We start from the raw sequence: 15,243 nt of genomic DNA on the forward strand, positions 1-15,243 counted from the left end.
AGAACCATAGCTAGTCTTGCTCCCTGGAACTAGCTAGAAAGTTTAAGTAAAAGCATGTGAGCTCTAGGGCCAAGTCCATCCTTTGGGGGAAAGTTATGTTCTTTCTGAAAGGGGTAAACTCAATTGTGAAACAGGTCCACATCTTTCCCTTGCTTATTCAGTCACTGCAGAATCCACTAATTTAATTTTTTCTTTCTTTTTTCCTCCAACCAGTCACATTTGATATTTTTTTATTGATGCACTGTAATTACACACAATAGTGGATTTCATTATGCCTTATTCTTATCCACACAGAACATTATATGATCAATCTCATTCCCCAGTCCCTTCCCCCTGATCTGCTTGCTCTCCTCTAGTAATCTCCCTTTTATTCTTACTATTCTTATTATTTTTTAATTAGTGCATAATAATTCTACATAAAAGCAGGATTCAGCAGGGTACATTCACACATGGACCTAGCATAATTGGGGAGATTTGGCTAATTGTTCCTTCTTTGACTTTCCACTTGAAAATCATTTACCAGCATAAAAATTAAGAAAGTGCAGGATGTTTTCAGGATTTGCTTTTCATCCAAGAATGAAGGGAACTGAAAATATTCAGTGTCTGAGATTTCCCAAGATCTTTGTTTCATTTTTTAACACAGGGATTAAAAAGTCAAATTGTTTTCAAGTGAGACTAAACACAATTTATTTTCAAATGTCTCTTCAAAAAATGTATTGACAGCTGCTCACATAAGACTAGTCAATAGTTTTGTATTCCATTCTGAAAAAAATAGTGTTATTGGAATGAGAATAACTCAATCATTTTTATTGAGCATTTTTATATATTATGAAATTAGGCATTCATTTAGATGCTGAAGATAAATAGTGAGCAAATTCTACCCTCTGCAGCCTCCAGTCTACTGGGGGAATACCAATATTAATCGAATAACTACACCAACAAATGAAAAAATTAAAGTCTTGTCATTTGACCCCCTTGTCTCTATTCCCACTTCTTTGCTCTCTTTGTTTTCACGGTACTTATTATCCTCTGACATTTATTTGTTTGTTTGTTGTCTGTTTTCCATCTTAGGATGTCAGCTCTACCAGAGAACAGAACTTCAGTGATCAATTTTTAGTACCTGGATGAGAACCTAGCACATTCAGTAAATATTTGTTTAATGAAGGTACTAGGAAGTACTGCGAAGAGGAGGACTTAGTGTTATTAGATCCTACATTAGAAGAAGTTGACCACATCAGGAAGGTTAAGAAAGCTTTCCCTGCCAAAACAATGCTTAGAGTGAGAAAATAAAGAAATTGGCATTGACCAAGCTGAGGAGGGAGGGAAGACCAAGTGGCAAGAGAGAGTATAGAAAAGAAAAAGGGCAGACAGAAGGCCCAAAGGGCAGGAGAGGAAAGACCAAGCAAAACAGGATTGCCAGATGAAACAGGAAAGGAAGAGAAGGACCTGGCCGTTCATCTTGTAGGCTGAATTAAGAATTCAAGGAATTGTCTTTAATCTAAGAAGGGGTGAAAATTCAATTGAGCATTTGAAGCAAGAGGCTGACTTAATTAGACTTGAATACATTATTCTGACTTCAGAATGGATTGGAATGTGGATTGGAGGAGGGCCCAGCTCAGATGCGGGACACTTGGCTAAATTTAGGCAGTGGTCCAGATGAATGGTGTGGTTAGTGTGAACTGGAGTGCTGGGGTGAACACTGGAGTCAAAGGATGCAGAAATGAATGAGTCAATGGCAATTTCAGAGGTAGCACCAAGAAGATGTGGTGAAGCATTGGATAAAAGGTGAGGGACAAGGAGATGTCACGGTTGAACTGAAGTTAGTTAGATGGTGGCTTTATTCAATGCAATAGGTGCCGCTAAAGGAGGATATGGTTTGGGAGGAGAGGGAATGAATTCAGTTTTAGGGAGAGGGTGAATTTAATTTTAGTTCAGTATTGATAGGTCTTTAGAGCATCAAAAAGAACATACTAAGTGGGAGATGGTCAGAGACTTAGAAAGTCTGGACTAGAGTTATAAATTGATGAGATGGTAGTTGAATCATGGTTGCTAAAGAATAGACTGGGAAGCAGAAAGACTTGAGGTTTCATGTAAAGATCTCTGGTTAATGGGCTGGGGTTGGGGCTCAGTGGTAGAGTGCTTGCCTAGCATGCATGAGGCACTTGGTTTGATCTTCAACACCACATAAAAAATAAATAAATAAGATAAAATTATTATAAAAGAGATCTCTGGGTATTAAGTAAAAGAAAAAAAAAGCAGAATATTTACAGATGAAGCCGTGATGTCAGTTGGTGGGCCTGGGCCATCCATGTCCATAGCCACAGAGTGTGAAGGGAGGTTTGCTGTCTCTTGGTAGAGCCCTCAATAGGCCACAAAGAGCAACCCACCAGAACCTCTGGATTGAGGTACAGCTGAGAATCAACTTCCTCTTCCTCCTCATCACAGGACAGGAGCAAATCTCATAATATTTTTACTTTACTAAAGTATTTTCACCAAGCCTATCTTTAAAAACACTTCTTTATGGCAAGTCAAGGTAGATGAAAAAATAGAATCACTGTTGTGAATTTTTTATTGATCATATATGAGTTAGTTTTGCAATTAAAAAGAAGTTTGAAAAATGAATTATTTTGGCATTTAAATATAGACATGTTAATGATTTTAAGTAGTCCATTGACTAAATACCTTAAAATAAAATTATATTCATAACACACATTATCTGAGGGGCAACTATAAGCCAAGTTCTGTTTTAGGATTTTATAACAATTATGTTCTTTCTTCCTTCTATAACCTTAGATGGTAGCTGTGTGTTGAGAACCACAGCCAAGAGTCCCCCAATGAGCAGCTCCGTGGTCTGAAAGGGCGGGAAACAGCCCAATGAGCATCACCTCAGAGGAGCCAATCAGCTGGCAGCTGGAAGTTTGCTGAGGCCGCTGTGAGCCAATCAGCTGGAAGTTTGCTGGGCCCGCTTTGGCTGTGGCTCTCAACATCTGTGATCATCTCCATTTGACTCATGGGGAGGCCAATGTGGTAAGTCAGGTAACTTGCCCCAGGTTACACAGATAACAGGTGGTAGAACCAGGATCTGAACCCAGGGAGGCAATGCTTGTAACTACTACCAGGGTATATGAAAAATTCACCGGCACATTTTTACTGTATTATATTTTGGCTTACACTGAAAACCTTTCATCTGATGATTTTGATTCTGATGAGCACTGAAAACCTGTTTAGGCCTGTAACCTCACACCTAACTCAAATTCTCCTGGATTTGTCTGGGATGAAATAGTCTAAAAAGACCATTCTGGTCCATGTCGGCTTGTGGAATAATATGTGATACCTTGATTGAATTTTAATATTATGTTTTGGGACCTCTTAGTCATAGTAGAAAGATCATTTTTTTTTCCTTTAAAGAGAGGTGCGTCCAGACATGAGGGCACAGGAAAAACATTTAACACAGTTGCCCATAAAAATGAAGGTGGAAGGTTTGGTGGTTTATGTCATCTGGCAAAACTTTGGCGTACATGTCATAGCCTGTATTTAAATAACACCTCAAAGTCTAACAACCAAAAAGGGCAACTACAACTTCTGTGACACTAGTATTCAGAGGTGCACCAGAACAACCCCTCTGGGCACAGTGGGAACAGAGATGAGCTCTCAGGAGGCACAGGCAGCCCAGGTCCTGCTCCTCCTCCCTCTGACTCTTCCTGTGGGGCCCGGTTCCTAACCCTTCCCTGGATTATAGATCTCAAATCCTGCAATGTCTCCTTGTCCCTCCAGCCACAGGATTGGGCAAGAAAACTAAAGTGGAAATTAATTTGGGTTTAGATCCAGCACAAGAACTTTCTGACTTCTACTCCAATGAATGGTACATCCAATGAATGGTAGGAAAAAAAGTAGCTAAAAAAAAAAAAAAAAAGGGAGTTTCTGTACACGAGGATGAATTTTGAGAGCAACCAAGGATATATATGGCCTAAATACTGAGAAATACATTCCCAGATTTGTTTAAGAGCTTCCCTCCCCAAGTTTAGTAATAATTATAATAAAAACTTTAAAATGATAATGAAGATTAATATAGAGTATTTACTGAAAGCTAGGAACACCTCTGAGCATTCTATGTGTGTTATGTCTTTCAATCCTCACAACAACCCTTGGAGGTAGCCGACGTTATCTTCTCCTCCCATCTCCTTTTTCTAGATGAGGAGACTAATGCACAGACAGGTTGAACAATTTGTCCAAGTGCGCATGGATAGTTAGTAACAAAACCATAACTCACACCCTGTGGATTTGCACAATTGATACCTCAGAGCCTGTGCTCTTGACCACTCTGAACAACCTTTTAGAAATATATGGACCTGGATCCACATGACTCTTCCTCCTCCAAACCTGGGGAGGGGGAAGTTAGAATACATGACACGCTCAACAGTCCATGTCATAACAAAGTACCATAGAATGGGTGGCTTATAAGCAGCAGGCATTTTTTTTTATCACAAGTGGAAGCTGGAAGTTCAAGATTAGGGTGCCAGCATAATTGGGTTCTGGTGAAGGGGCTCTTCCAGGTTATAGATTGCCAGTTCCCATGATGGAAAGATTTATCCATGGTTGCTCTTTCCTAAGGGCACCAATCCCATTCATGAGGGCTCCACCCTCATAACTTAACTGTATCCCTAAACACCTAATACCAATCCATTGGGTTTAGACTTTAATGTTTGAGTTCTGGAGAGACAGAGACATGCAGTTTATTGTAGCCCTGAAGAGCACAACTGGAAATCAGTAAGAGAGGGAGGCAGGAGAGAACAGGAAACAATTCTTTTTTTTTTTTTTTAAGCAATAAATTTTTTTATTGGTTGTTCACAACATTACAAAGCTCTTGACATATCATATTTCATACATTAGATTGAAGTGGGTTATGAACCCCCAATTTTACCCCAAATGCAGATTGCAGAATCACAGGAAACAATTCTTATCTGAAGAAATAGAGAGCAGTCTTGACTCTGCTTCAGGTGAGGTAGAATGGGCACATTTGGGGGTGGTTTATAAGTGATTCTTTTCTTCCTTATTGGTTAGAATATCATATCATACCATTGAGGGATAGAGAGACTCAGAAAGAGAGATCACCCACTTGACAAACTGGTTCACCTTGGCTACCACAGTCCCTGCTAAGAGAAGTGGTCTGAAACTGAAGGACCTTACCCACTCTGAGCTGTTCTGGGGGTGCCAAAAGTCAGTGCTTATCATCGCCAGGTAAAATACAGCACGCCAAGTTAAATTTCAATTCTTTAGGCATAAGTATGTCCTAAATGTGGCATAGGATATACTTACACTAAAAATAATTTGTTGTGTAGCTGAAATGCAAATTTAGATAGATGATATCCTGTAGTTTTGTTGGCTAAATCTAGCATTCCTACCCCAACTCACTACCCTGCTGGAGACTACAAAGTCTAATTTTGAACTGAATAACTCAGGCCCATACTGCTGAAGAAAGCAGGGTAATCTGGAGGAGCCCAACCCTATGGGAAAGGGGTGGAACATCCCAAAACATGGCTATGCAATATCCAGCAGTGGCTAGAAGCTGGAGTTGTTTTTTTTTTTTTTTTTTTTAAGGAGGTGATAAGGTGAGAGGACCATGGGGCAAGTTCAGGAACTAGATTACACCTTAAAGAAGTTACTTTCTTGAACAGAGAAAGAATTCATCTTCCAACTTTTTTCTCTCATAGCATAATTTTCTTTTTAGTACTGGGGATTGAACTCGGGGGTACTTGACCATTGTGCCACATCCCCAGCCCTATTTTATTTAGAGACAGGATCTCACTGAATTACTTAGCACCTCACTATTGCTGAAGTTGGCTTTGAACTCACGATTCTCTTGTCTCTGCCTCCTGAGCCGCTGGGATTACAGGTGTGTGCCAACTCACCTGGCCCATAATGTAATTTTCCTCAGCCTTTCTAGTAACATCATCATAAGGCTTTCTGTTGGTGATGGATAGAGAAGATAGAACAGCAGTGAAGGAAAATGGTTCTGCCTTCATGCCCACCATGGTGCCTCTGTGGAGGGGGAGCATTCTCCCTAGAAAAGAAGGTTCGGGGTTTCCCAGTTATGACAGGTAAATCAATGAACAGGTCATGACTGAGGGTGCTGGAGAGAATACCATGCATAAGAGCCACTGCTGGATGGACCCCTTATGGGAGACAAGGTAAACCACCTGTCTAGCGAAGGGATTGGGCATGAGGCCATTGTTTAGATCACCCGTGCCTGTGAAGCCTGTACTTTATAGATCTCAGGTATCTCATGAAGGGCTCTTTCATCATGGGGACATCCAATCCTGACATTACAAATTATTGAGAAACGATTGTACTGAGTCTCTACTACATTCTACCTACTCTGTTTGCAGAAATCCTATCCTCTTGATTTGTGCCTTGTTCTTCCTGTAGCTATACCAGGTGTGGTCTGTTGTCACATTCTCTCTGTCTAATCCCATGAATGAGGCAACTGGGATGTCCCCCACATGTGTCTTTAGTGGAATTTTGCATTGTCTCTGGCACATAGTAACAGATTTTTAACAAACCTGTGTGTATATATGTGTGTGCTTGTCTGTGTGAGTAGATAAATAATAGAACCATGGGCCCTCAGACCTGGACAACAGCCTCCATTGTGGGGCATGAAGAGGTCCGAGAAATCATAGAATCATCATAACCTTGAGCCCACCCATGATTCTTCTTGGAAAAGTGCCACTGTGGCAAACACTGACTTCTTGTCTTAAAGTCAGCAGTCTGAATGGTCCTTCACATTTATGAAATGGGACATACACATTAGGCCTTGAAAAATTGTTCTGTTTTGGAGAAAAACAACCAGTCTATATACCTTGCTCTTTTGTTGGTCCATTTTCAGTGGAATGTTAAGCTTCCCACTGGGCTGTACCCCGAGCACACCCACTTAGATTATAAACATTTGGAAGATTGCAGGCTTTTACCGTTTAATTGGCAGTGCTTTTCCAAATAAAAATACATCAGCCCACATGCCACGTCTGCTCCAGTTGGCAGAAAATCAAAAGCAGGGACACTCCCAGTAGTGCCTGCAGCTCTGCTCCGTCAGGTAGAAAATGTTCTTTTTTGATGGCCTTTTGTTTCCTCCAACCATCTCACTTGCACTCCAGCTGGTTTCATAGACCAGGTTATCCACAGAATGGAAAGATGGTAGGCTTCTGCGCATTCTCCATGTGGACCAACATGTCAAGTTAGAGCTGTGCACACAGAGGGAGCAACCTTCACTGAGTGTGGCTCTGTTAGCATGGCCTCTATTTCTCCCAATCTGTTGTTCTAGAAAATACTATAGCTTAGATTCAGGCATTTCCCTTCCAGTCATCACTCAGTTAAACATACCCATTCTCCAACTAACGAGTGGACATGGAGAGGTGTTCATGATAAATTGTTAAATGAGCAAAACAGGTTACAAACGTGCAGTGGATGATGCCAATTTTGTAAAATATCCATATCAAGACACACAGAGGAAAAGCTGCCACTAGTGGTTACCTCTGTGTGGTGGTATTATTAGGTTTGTGTTGGATCCTTTGACTCATCTGCATTGTCTACATGTATTTGTTTCCTTAAGAAAAATGGATTGATGAGACAGAGAAAAGAAAACCTACCTTCTTTTATGACTGGTTTCAAATCTTACTTCCTTTCAGAATCTTGCAAGATATTCCTAGTGGGAAGGAGTCATCCCTTCTCTAAATAAATGTAGCCAGATAAATAAAACATAGGTAGGATACATAGGATTACAACTGTGCCTCTATGATAACAGGTGCTACTTCCTTCCTTGAACTAGAATTTCAAAAAGTGTTGACTCATCCTGTCTCCCACATTAGATTGCAAGTACTTTGAGAGCAGGGACTGAGTTTGAGTCTTTTAAAAATCTTCTATAGCCTTTTTTTTTAAGAGAGAGAGAGAGAGAGAGAGAGAGAGAGAATTTTTTAATATTTATTTTTTATTCTTCGGCAGACACAACATCTTTGTTTGTATGTGGTGCTGAGGATCGAACCCGGGCCGCACGCATGCCAGGTGAGCGCGCTACCGCTTGAGCCACATCCCCAGCCCTTCTATAGCCTTTTAATGCCCAGCTCCCTACCATGCCCACGGTAGGTAACCAGTAAATATTTTTTAAACAGTTATGCACACTTTTAGATGTATCTTGTATTTCGGAAAGTTTTCTTCTTAAATAAAATGAATAACCTTGAGATTTTAAAACTTTCATGTGTATTTTATATGCAAAACACATACTGCATATTTTATATGCAAAAATACAAAATCAATGTTACCAAACGTAAGAGGCTTTGACATTAGCTCTGGGAGTCCAAAACACGTTCAAATTTAGAATTATAAGAATGCTGTTTCTTAAGATTTATTTCTAATTTTCTCAAACCATAGATGCTGATTTTCAATTCCCAAAACTCTTCATAAATCCTGAAATTCTAAGAAATATGCCAAAATTCTAAAGATAAGCAGAGAGAAGGTGAAGTGGAATTCAATGTGCAATTATTTTCAAAAGGAATCATGATCTGTGACTTATTTAGTGTGTTGGCTTCCACTTAGTAGAATCCCTAGAAGATAATCACAGATTTATCTACCATATGCCCCAGGACACAGAACAGGCCAAGGCATTAGCAGCAGGAAGATAGGATCTAAGACCTTGTTTTCCCCAGCTGAGGGAAAGGTCCCTGGCTTGGATTTTGTGTGACTCTGCTCAACATGCTCATGAATCCTCATTAAACTCACATTCCAGTCAGCTCCTTAGGTTGTGGAACATGTTTTATGTATTTCTTCAACATATCACCCCCAACTCAGCCATGTCTTTTGCTTCCAGCTCCAGCGATAGCTTAAACAGCTTTCTGAACTCAAGGGTTGTATTGAGATAGCAGACAGACAGCAAGGTCTGATTCTTTTATAGTCTATATTTTATTGTGTACTCAATAACCACATATGGAGAACCTACTATGTGCCAGATGAGGTGCTGGGGACTAAGTGGTAAAGGAGGCATTATGCCTGTCCTCAGAGAGCTTCCAGTTTAGCACAGGAGAATCGACACCATGCAGGTAAACACCTGAATAGTTATTTCACTACACTTGTCATAAATCCCACGAGGGAAAAGAATGGTAAAGAATGACCATGAACAGGTGGCCTTTCTGAACCAATATGAGGAGTTGGGGCAGGCCTCCGAGGAAGCCCGTAAGAGTGAGTTCCAAATGTTCCAGATGGAAAAGACAGAACACAGGAAGGCACTAGGGCCAGGAGTATGGAACACTCCATGAGCTGAGGGAGGCTGTGAGGACATGCAGGGCCTTGCAGTTCACATGAAAGGGCCGGAATTTCTGTACAGAGCAATGGGAAGCCATAGAGGGTTATGGAGGAGGAGAGTAACACATCCAGGTTTTCAGATTTTAAAGATCTCTCCAGCTGCTGTGTGGAGAAGGCATGAGAGGCTAGAAGACAGCAGGGCCACTATGTAGGAGGCTGTCACGATTGTCCTGGTGAGAGGCGATAGGGCACCAAGGAGATTGCTGCATGGTGACTGTGAGCATAGAGGGAGATGAAGGATTCAGATATGTTTTAGAACACGTCCAAAAAGCCAAAACCAAAGCCAGAATTCACATCCCCATCAGAACAATGTGTTGAAATTAGTGCTGGGCAGAGGAAAAGATTTTAATCTAATTTTTGTTTGTAGGCTTATGAGGCTATAGACCTCAATGCACAATATTCCATAGCTAGTTGATTTTTTCTAAATATTTTTACCAAAATCTTCTAGAAGGACACCATAGACCATACCATCAGCATTCCTATGTTATCAGATTAACTCAGTAACTTTTAGTTCCAATTATGTGCAAGGCCCTTTATGATTTAAAAAAAAAAGTAGGGTCCTTGTCCTTCAGGGGCTTGTCATCTGTGACAGTAAATCAGAAAATGTCAAGAACTGAATCTCAGCATCCTGCTGTAATTAGTAGATGAGGTTGGAAAGGGGAACTAGGAAGGGACACCCTAGCAAAGCAGGTATCGTCATGGACAGAGGTTGAGGAGAACTTGAAGAGAAGGTGACTGCCAGAGGCTTAGGTGAGCTGGCAGGGAGAAGGAACAGGTAGAGCCATTAAGAAGAAGCTGGTGGCCGAGGACAGATCTATGACAAGAGAACAGAGAAGGCAGTGGGCTGAGAGACAAGATGGAGAAATGTCCACAAAGATTAATCTTCGATCAACTGATTAATTTGCATTGTGCCTTGTTCTAGGAGGGATTTCAGGAAGCTAGTGGAGATTCAAATATATAGCAGGAAAATATAAATTAAAAGAGGAACGAAAGGAGAAAGAAAACAAGGGTGGTGTCTCCTGCAAAGCCAGGAATGTGGCAAAATAGTTGTCTAGCTTTGGCTTCACCCAAATTAGGGAATGAGATCAAACAAAACGAACTAATCAGCTGCCAACAACTCTGCAGACCCTTTGTTGACCTCTTAGTCTCTTTACTCCACTATCAGGGTCCTTTTCAGGTCCAAGTCCACTCTGTGTCCTAAAGGGGGCCAATTTGTCAGCACTTATTTTGTTGGCATTTTTGGTCCTATGATGGACAGAATCAGTGTCATGTCTTCGTACAAACTCATCAGCAGTCCTAAAGGACAACTCAAGGTTATGTACCTCAGTATGGTCCCCTTTGTCTCCTGTGAAAATAGAGGGTGTCACACTGGGGGTCAGGCCTGGTTCCTCGGTAACCAGAACAAGATAGGAAGACGGGATTGGTCCAGCAGCAAGCTGACAGGAGACCAAGGAAGAAGCCCCAAGCCATCGCGGGAGTAGGGACATCAGTGCATCAGAGCAATGCCTCTCACCAGGCTCCTGGCATTCTGCCCCATGGGATATAAGACCTCTAAAAAGCCAGGCCTCTGCTCCCCTCCCCATGGCGCCTGATGGGGCTTGGTTCATGGAAGGTTCTCAGCGTTAGCTGAACCAATGCCGTTCGGATGGTAGAAAGCAGAGTGTGCTTTTTGACTCCAATTTGTGTTTAAATACTTGTGAATGTTGAAACCGATCATGCAAATTGTCTGGGCCTTGGCTTGTTTATCTGTGGAAATAAGATGTAGGCAGGAAAGATTGCTAATTATCACACAATGTTTGGTCTAATCTTGTTGCAGGTTTTGTTCTAAGGTGTTGGGTGGACAGTGCTCCAAGATTAATGCTCCTATCCTTACAGATGCTCTCCCGGGACTTTGTAGGCTTGACTCATCAGAAAATTCTGACTTAAACTCAGGAGCCCGAGAGTGTCACTGAATCCTTGAGTTGTGAAGGAGGTAAGCCTGGGGACAGCTCATTAGCATAAAAGATCAGCCATGTAGCAGCAGATTAACCATAGATAATGAAGGAGGAGGTGACCTGGGATGGCAAACCTGAGTTTATAATCCTTATTTTGAATGACTCTCTAATGGGAGTTACTAGAAAAGAGCAGATAATGGCCTTTGTGTAGTGCACAGGATGTGTGAGAGCTTTCACAGCTTCATGAGGGGGCTTTTAGGGACAAATGAAAAAATGTTGACTTTAGTTATTACATCAATTTTTTATAAGCTGTTCTTTGACATTTTGTTCTTTAAAAAAATGTCCACTGAAAAATATTACAACATGGACTATAACTCCAACAAATGATAAGAAAAATGTTCCTTTGAAAAAAATGGAAGGACTTTCCTAATTACATTGACAACTTCTGTTTTTTATGAATAGTAAGACTGTCCATTCTTATAATAGAATATTTCTTTCACCTGAGGACTGTAAATGTTATTCACACAGGTCCAACTACCTAAATATTCATAAAGTATCCTTTAAACAACTATCCCCCCCAGTGTTGATAAATGTTTCAATATGCAGAAATTAAAATTCAAATGTATCTACTGCAATGTCCAAAAAAAAAAAAAAAAAAACCACAAATGAGTAACTCAATGTACTGTTCTAAATAACATGAGAAAGCTATTTACATGTTCTCTGGAGTGCCATGTAACCATTATGAAAGAACTTGATCTTACATGGCCAGCCATTCTATTTCCAAACCTCACAACCAACAGCATTTTTAGAACCAACCTTCACCACAGATTATTATGTGCCCTATATGAATCCCAAATTATTTCTGCCAAAGCAAGAGAACTTTTACAGTTTTAAAGATCAACATTACTCCAACTTCCTATTCAAATGAATGGCATTAAACACACACACACACACACACACACACACACACACACACAGCCTCAAAATTTGGGAATGACCAAGATCCACTTAAAGCTAGAATGAACTCCCTGCTACTTGCAGGCCCAGTTAGCTCATGAGGAGCCAGATAGAAGGGTAGTCTATCTATAGCATTTGTCCTATGAAACTGGGGCCAGGGGTTTGCATATTCACTAGTCTCACCAATATTTATTTGATATATTGCTAACTTACGGCACTATTATTCCATTCTTAGTAGGGTGGAGTTTTTAAGACCCCCTTCTTGCTTTCTCCAGTCTTCCCTGTTCGTCCTGATTTAGCACTGGTTGATGTCTCCTGTTCTGTGTAACATTCTGCTCTCAGGCCAGAAATGAGGTCATGCTATGACTTTATGAGCTCTTGCAGCTGCACAAAGTCAAGAGAGAGACTTTCCCTCCCTTTTGGAGAGGAAAAATATGCCCATGGAGCTGTTAGCTACACTGCTCAGTTCTTAAAGTGCCAAGAAGCTGAATTCTTTTCCAGAGAGGTTCTTCATTTGTCTCAAAGGTTAATCTCCAGGCCTCTAGACCAGAGGGTGGTCCAAAGCCACTCCAGGTCCCACCCTATGTAGCTGCAAAGCAAGGTGAGCACTATTCCATGCGTGTCCTATTATCTCCTCTAGTTGGAGCCTCAGAGAGCCAGGTGCACTCTGGGTAAAGGTTCTTTCACAGAGTGCTTAAGGAGGACTTGAGCTTTGGGTTTCTACTGATCCTTTCTGTGCCCTTGGTTGGAAGGCAAAAGGAGTCTATTTTCTTCTGTCTTTGATATTAGTCAATTAATTTTCACAATGCACTGAACAAAATGATCCCCAGGGGGAATTCATTTATTTAGTAAAGAATAAGATGAAAGGAATGGGGTGAGACGAGGACAGTGGAAGAAGATGACAAAATTCATATTCATGAAAGGAGCAAGTATAATAAAATATTTTAAAATATTCTAATAGAATATTGGTTTTAAACATGTTTGGTTATATTATTTTTTTTTCTATTGTCCTGTATATGAGAAAGGCTAGCCATTTACAGGAATCCTGCAAAGCTTTACTGAAGTCAGTGTGCTTCTTCCTTCCCTTCCACTTCTTCAGGCTCTGTTGGTACAGGGTAAATCTCTTTGAGAGACAACCCTCCCAGGGCCATGCGAGGAGGAAGGAGGCAGTGGGTCCAGCGTTCACTGGTTGGTTCGTGGCACTCTGAGTGACAGGATAAATTGAAAGGCAAAGCTGAACGGTTCACCATGTCTCCCTCTTCTCCAATCTGGGTGCAGACACAAGGAAAGAAGGAGCAACTGTGATTTATTTGAGAGCTCACTTGGCCATTCCTACACATCCTCTCAAGGGTTTCTAGGGTATCAGTGGGGTGTGCACTGGGAGGTTTTGTTTTTCTCATTATAATGGAGCACAGAGAAGGATAAATCTCAGTGTGTTTACTGTCAATGGTGGGACAGGTAGGCAGGAAGGTGGTTTGGTTGGAGACATTCAGGAGGCCCTGAGTGAACTATTCTTGAGGGTGTGGAGTTGTTTCGGGAAGTGAGTAGCCTTAATCAGTAGACTGAGTAAAGAACAGCTGCTGAGGTCCTGACAGAAGAAAAAGGTGGAAAAAGGGAAAATCAATCTCTCTCTCTCTCTCTCTCTCTCTCTCTCTCTCTTCTCCTGGAACTGCCCTCCTGCATCTTCTGCCCTCAGACATGGACACTGCTGGTTCTTGGGCCTTTGGGCTCTGCCACTTACCAGCTGGTGCCAGTTGTTGGACCTTCATACACCTGCAACTCCACTGGTTCTTGGGCCTTTGACCTCATACCAAATTGCACCACCAGTTTTTCCCATTCTCCAGCTTGCAGATCATGAGACTTCTGGGCCACCATCATTGTATGAGCCCATTCCCCAAATTGGCTCTTTTTTAAAGTTATTTTTTATTTTTGTTCTTTTTAGTTATGTATGACAGTAGAGTATAATTTGACAATTTGACTTATGTATGTAAACATGAAGTACATATTATTCTAATTTGGATCCCAGTCTTGTGGTTGTACATGATGTAGAAATTTACTGTGGTGTGTTCATAGAGGTACATAGGGAAGTTGTGTCAGAGTCATTCCACTGTCTTTCCTGTTCCTGTCTCTCCTCCTGTCTGTCTGTCTGTCTCTCTATTTATCTAACTATCTTTTATCTGCATATTTTATTATTTCTACTTCTCTGGAGAGCTTGAACTAAAGTAAGAAGGTTATTGGTGCTGGCTTCACAGGCTCAACTAACCATCCCCAAGGTGGCTCCATCTTTAAGGTGTATTTCATATTTGACTTGTGTTCTCTCAGTGTTACCCTGAGGTCCTTCAGGAGCTCAGCTTCCTACAAGAGGGAAAATGGCAGCAGATGCCATTATCAGTTTTTATTCAAACTAAATCCAGAGCTCACCAAAGCTCCATCAGAAGAATACTATAAGAATGCCTGCAAATCTACAAAGGCACATACGTCATCTAAGACTGGGGGGCTGGGAGTTTTCATCTAACTGACAGGATGATGTGTTAACAGCAAACATTCTCCTTACAAGCAAAATGCAATTACTTGGAACAATTTACTTATGCTCAGGCTGAAGCACATAATGCAAAGTGGTAAAGGCATCTTGCTTCAATAGCATTTCACACTAAAATAATAGAAACAATTCTTCAAAAGCATTTAACTTTAGTCAAAACCAAAGGGACCCGCATGCTTTACTACTGGGGAGTATAAGTGGATAACCTGTCTGGAGGACAGTTGCCAATACATATTGTAAACCTTAAATATGCAGAACCCTTGCTGCAGTAATTCTACTCTTAGGAATGGATAATATAGAAATAGTCGGATATACCAACAAAGATTTATGTCAATGATGCTTTTTCTTGTGTTATTTGTAATGGAAAAAAATGCAAAACCAATGCCTAAATGTTCCAAATATGAGGTATTGCTTATAAAACTATGATGAATTTACATATTAGAATATGGGAGGCCTCCATATTTTAAA

The sequence above is a fragment of the Spermophilus citellus genome (genome assembly GCF_964194105.1).
Source record: "Spermophilus citellus genome assembly, chromosome: 8".
In the NCBI taxonomy this organism is placed as follows: domain Eukaryota; kingdom Metazoa; phylum Chordata; class Mammalia; order Rodentia; family Sciuridae; genus Spermophilus; species Spermophilus citellus.